The sequence below is a fragment of the Nelumbo nucifera genome, chromosome 3 (assembly GCF_055504915.1).
Source record: "Nelumbo nucifera cultivar China Antique chromosome 3, China Antique-T2T, whole genome shotgun sequence".
NCBI classification, from domain to species: Eukaryota; Viridiplantae; Streptophyta; class Magnoliopsida; order Proteales; family Nelumbonaceae; genus Nelumbo; species Nelumbo nucifera.
In genome coordinates, this window is record NC_142651.1 from 651,272 (window position 1) to 657,541 (window position 6,270).

Below are 6,270 nucleotides of genomic sequence, written 5' to 3' on the forward strand. Positions count from 1 at the left end.
GTGCTAAAATTGAAATTCTGACTTATACCGGAAAGACGTATCATGTATTTTGGGTGTAGTGTCACTTTGGTGTCCGAACTTTAAAATGCGATTTTTCCCTTATCAAAAATACCCCACTAAACTTTCTTGCCATTTTCTCTTAAAACCTAAATGACCCAAAAATATCTTACCGAAAAAGAAAAAAAAAATCTAATTTTCTGTAGTGAGAAATCTTCGACAGTGAGAAATTTGTTTTTGTCACCAATAACCGCCCAAAAAAAGAAAAATCTCCACCAGTGATTTTGGGTGTAGTGTCACTTTGGTGCCCGAACTTTAAAATGCCATTTTTCCCTTATCAAAATACCCCACTAAACTTTCTTGCCATTTTCTCTTAAAACCTAAATGGCCCAAAAATATCTTAACGAAAAAGAAAAAAAAAATCTAATTTTCTAGTGAGAAATCTCCGACAGTGAGAAATTTGTTTTTGTCACCAATAACCGTCGCCCAAAAAAAGGAAAATCTCCACCAGTGAGAACCAACTTCTGTGTTTTTTGGCAACAGAGTGCCTCCAGATCGAGACGAACACAGCTGCCCTCAATTTCCTTTTGGAACTTGAGAAACAACTCCCATGGGGGTTATTATAGGCCATATAAACAAACTGCATTTAGTGACTTTGTGACTGTTAATTTTTCAGGGAGCAACCTTTCTGATGATGAGTTCACCATCAAAAGTTCTATGCTGTTCTAAAGCATCTGAATTATTCATTGCCACACCTGTTCGTTCCCTATAATGGCACCTTTGACTCCATGGTTCAGCAAATTGAGATCCATGTGAGAAAACCGTTGATATCCATTTCTTACCATAAAAACCAGTCTTCTACAATCTCTGCATTCCGATTTACCATTTCTTACTATAAATCAAGACCTTCGACGCAGTAGTTGCTGATACAGCCATTGTGGCCAATCGTTGTAAATATGGAGATTTCTCACAGCCCTATGTCAATCTGGGTGTTCAGATGGTTGTTTTTACAGCTTGGTTGTTCATGAAGCCATTCATGGCGCTCATGTGGGTTTAACAATGGACTTGTTGTTTGGTTGATAGAACCGAAGCACCACCCTGATTTCAATGGCTCTGTGTTGAACCAGTTTGGATTTTGGAACACTAGTTAACCTCTCCTTCACAACATTATTCTCATTCTATGGTAAGGAAAAGTGATATTGTTTTCAAGTCTTTTTGTCTTGATACTGTCCTCGCTTCAGATTGAACGAAGGAATGAAAGATAGTATAAGGTTCAGAGAAACACACTAGCTCTGAAATTTACTTTTCAAGAACACTCACACCAGGGAAGGTACAAAATCCTCTAATCTCTTCAATTTCTTCTTTTCTTCCTGTTATTTTTTCTTCCATGTTCTTTTTCTTTTTAATTGATGATCTGAGATATGTGAATGGTGTTTCAAAAAAAAAATAAAATCCAAGATACTCTGCCAGAAAAATACGAAATCGTCACAGATAATGAACTAATCCTCCACCTATTTCTGATTTGGGTTAGTATATCTTTGATTTCTGCTTTGTTTCTCATGAGAATTTTGATTTGTGTTGTCAGACTTTCGTTTCAGATGAAATAAATGAACCCAACTTGTGCAACTCTTTCATTCTTCCCTTGATCTAGAATTCTTTCCTGAAAATTCATCATGGCCGGACGAGGAAAGTCTCTTGGAGTTGGAGCGTCGAAGAAGGCAGAACCGAGAAGCAGCTAGGCCGGTCTAAAATTTTCGGTTGGTAGGATCACTAGGCTTCCGAAAGCCTGCAAGTACACAGAGAGAATTGGTGTTGGTGCTCCTATGTATCTCGCTGCTGTTCTAGAATATCTTGCAGCCGAGGTTCGTTTTTTCCTACACGATTCCCTCCCTCTAGTTTTCACCGTAATTTTGTTTGAAGGATTGAATAAATACACCAATTGGCTAGAAACGCAACAATGGATAATAAGAAGACAAGGAGGCATATTCAGTCGGTGGTGAGAAACGAAGAACTTAACAACTTGTTGGGTGTCGTTAAGATTGCAAGTGGTGGTCGTTACAATCGCAAATGATGAAGTACTTAGCAAGTTCCTCGTCCGATCCCTTTTCCTCTATTCAGATTCTTGGTTTCTTGCTTTTCTCTATTTGTATTTTAGCGTAATCATTGGTATCCATGGCATTTTGGTCGAGATATCTTCTCACCGTTCAAAAGGGTAATTTAGAAATTTAAAAAATAAAATTTATTTTTGAAAATAACTTACAAACGGCTAACAGGAGGGGTCTTTGTCGCAAATTAAAGTATAGGGGGCTCTTTATCATTGACCCATAGTACGGGTGGTCTTTCTAATTTACCCATTTTTATAAAAACAAAAGGTGCTTCACAGGCAGGAGTAGCAGTCATAGTTATTTTCGGGCCTTTAAAACTAGTGTAATGCGGCCCACACATTGAATCAGTTGTTCATTGAGACAATTAGGTCTGACTTTTGACCCACTTAGATTAGATTATACTAATCAAGAGTTCTCCCCCTATCCTCTTCTCGCCTATAATGGGCGAGTTTCTCTCTCGCCCTTCTTAGTTTTTTTTTTTTATTTTTTTTTTTTTGGGGGGGTGGGGGAGTCTGAAATTACAGCCCTATAAACCACATCCTGTCTATGGATTGATGCCAAATCCACGGGCTGGATTCATTCCACCCCTAGGGTGGAGCTAAGATTTCTAGGGCTAAGATTCATTCCACCCCTTTGGCATCTCTCTTTTGATTGAGATGATGGCGTAGGACTATTATTCGATCCTTTGTATCTTTCATTTGGTTTAGAGGGTGGAACAAGACTATTATTTGACTCCTAGTGCTTTTGTTAACCGAAATCCTACTATGCATATTGGATTCAATAGGGGATTGGAATGAAAAGGGCTATGAATATAGTGTGGAGGTTTCAACTTAGATCGGGCATTAAGGGGTTTAGTGTCGATACCTTTCTTATCTGATTTGATTTTTGTGCCGCATGTGTTCCAATTCCAAATACCCGTTTTGGTCATGGGATACCCTCTATAGGGTTTGGTAGTGCCGCTAGATTTTTTTAATGCCATCCTGCCATCTCATTTTATCTTGGTACTCGCCTAAGAATTCATATATGCTTGTGGGGCTTCATGATGTGGATTTCAGTGCCAGAGTTCATGGTTTTTCTGGCAAACCAATGCATTCAGTTGTCTCGTTTGTTGGCAGCGTGGTTGAGGGCGAATTTTCCAGATCCAAAATGGACGCTATGGGATTCACCATACAAAATGTGGAAGTGGCATCCATTTTGGACGGTCAACTGTTTCAATATGGGTGCCTTTAAAGGATTGTTTTGTGCTCCCCTATACTATGCCTTATGTTTGGGTGTGGAAGCTTTGTAGTGGGATGAGTTGATGATTGATTGGGGTGTTTTGTTATGGATGTTTTATAGCAAACTTAAAGGGGTTTTATTTGTATATTTCATACGTTGTCTCATGGAGAAACCCTTGGCCTCCCCTAAAACTATGCCATTTCTGTTATTATCTTTATATTGCCAAGGTTGGGATGGTTTTGGCAATCCTACTCCTTTTAATCTTGATTTATGGGGATTGGTAGGGAGACTTTCTCATTTCAACTTTCTCTGTTAGAGGCAGATACCCTCCTTTTAATTGGCGTTCTCCACTTGTTGACGTCGTGCACAAATGGTTGTTTATGAGTTTTCTCTCCCGATGCTCAATATCTGTTTCTTCAACATTTTGTTTGCTACTTAATAATATCACAGTTATCCAGTCACAGATGGACAACAACTTTGTTTGGAGAAAACTAGTCCTATCCACAACAATTCTGCCCACACCTACCCACATAATATCACAGTTATCCAGTCACAGATGGACAACATTTCATCCTCTTACATGTTATTATGCACAGGAGATGTTCCCAATGCACCGAGGTAGTATTTGTGGGTAAAGTTTTTGTGGATAGGATATCCAAAGTCATAAAGAACAGCCAAAGTTTTAGGAGCCTCTACACGTTACACCTTAACTAAATCAGATCCTCATTTGTCTTTTTAACTAAAAAATTATTGAGTGTAAATATTACTTTACACACACTCATTATGAGATGTCATTCACATTAGGCTTCCAAAATAGCCAAAAATTTTCACATTTTAGTGCGCACTATGCTAAGGCACCTATGGAAATGTGCTAAAATAGGCTAATGATGAAAATGGTGGGAAGTGTATTGGGTACATCTCCCAATGATGACACCATCATTCCTGGTATTATCATGGGGAGATGTTCCCAATAAACGATGGGAATGTGCTGTAGGACGTTGTGGGGGACTGATTTGAATTCACGGTTGATTGGTTAGTGATTTTCATGAGAGTTTTTTGCGTATTATGGTAAATTACAGAAATGCCCATGCTTTCACGTGCAAAACAAGCATACATGTTCGTGGTTAATTTACAAAGGACGTTGCGAGAATTATGAGGATGAGAAATTCTCATCCTTGGAAGTGAAAAAATATCACTTCGGAGAAACTCGCCTTTGGATAAGAATTTCCATCAAAAAATAGATCGATTCTTTGGAGTAGGCAAACCCAAACACAATTCTACTAAAAAAAATTGTGAAAATTGCTAGAAGTAATTCTCCTGAGTGACGCCAAAGAGGGCCTATATTTTCCATCGAAACAACTGGAAGTAGCATGAATCCCACTACTTTACACATCTCTTGTGTTTGTTTTGCTCTTGGAAGTCAAATAATAAAACATAAAATACAATGGAGTTTTTAAAATCTTTATTCAATCTTTTTTTTTTCTGTTTATATCCTAATACAAATACATCCAAAGAAGAAAGAAGAATAAGAAGTAAGTGGTTGTTTAATGGGAAACTGTTAGATATCAAGTCTTTAACCAATGCACCCTTCGTAAGACCCAATATAATTAGAACCATTAATGAGTTTGAGTACATATAGCATTTATTCAGCTTATTAAGAGAATGTCCCATTGCACAAGAGGTAGGACAAATATGCATTGCAAGCAAGGTTATTTGCAATCAAATGCATTTATTTTGGTGAAAAACTTGAATTACTTTCACAAGTACTGAATCTAATTCTTTGGCCCCATTCTTTTTTAGGAAGCCATTTACCTAGGTAAATGTATTTACTTGTGTTTTTTTGATTAAAAAGTCCTTTCCAAGTAAATGTCCTTTTGACCATTTTACCCATTGAATGCAATTATTACAATGGACAACTTTGTCCCATGGCGTTTTGATAATTTCCCTAGGTGGTAAAGCTAATTAGTTACCCATCAAGGAGATAGGTATCACCTACTCGATTAAGTGATATTCGGGCCTTGTTCACATCTTAGTAAGTCATTTATATGGGTAAAATGCATTTATTCGGGAAAGTGTTTCTTGGGAAACACTTACCCGGATAAGTGCACTTACCAGTGTTATTTTATTCCCTAAGTAAAATTGTACAATGACCAATTTATCCAAAAAAAATGATACTATTGAAAGGACGATATTACCCCATCATGAATTAGCAATTTTCAGCATGGATGGATGAGTGATTTACCTAAGTCTCATGAGGGTATTAATTGCACAAATAAATAAAATGATCAAGAATCATTCTTTTTCATGGGATCCACTAATACCGAAATATGAAGGTTTATTTCTTTTCTGTGAGACCCACCAACTTAACCCCCGCCCCCCCTTCTTCCTAAAAAACGAATAAGGCCTTAGGGGAAAGCAACTTACCATGGGACCCATAGGCCCATGGTTAATTGAAAAGTGAATTTGAGATTATTGATCAACAGGAACCACTTTTCTATTAACCAGCTTTCCCCCTTTGCTTTACCAAGAAATGAATGGGGCTTTAGTTTCCACTCTACCCATTTCAATTTTGTAACATGATCAATTAGTTTTCTTAGATAAATCAAGTAAAATTACTATCAATCACTAAGTTGCAGATGTAACTAGCCTTACAATATAATATGTATGCTATATAATAAATATAATCACTTAGTTGGGATGATTTTCCTAAATATCCAAGGCAACCCCTTGGGTAAACAAATTGCTTAAATGGTTTTTGTGAATTTATTTTTAGATCATGGGTGATTGAATGCTTATATATTATTTAAATCTATTTATTATTTAATTTAAATAGATTAACCCTATTAATTCAGTTTATATGTATCATTTAGTGTAGAATTAAATAGGCTATCACGACCGTATGGACCTGAATTGGCAACTGAAAATAGCCTATTTAAATAAACGAGTTATG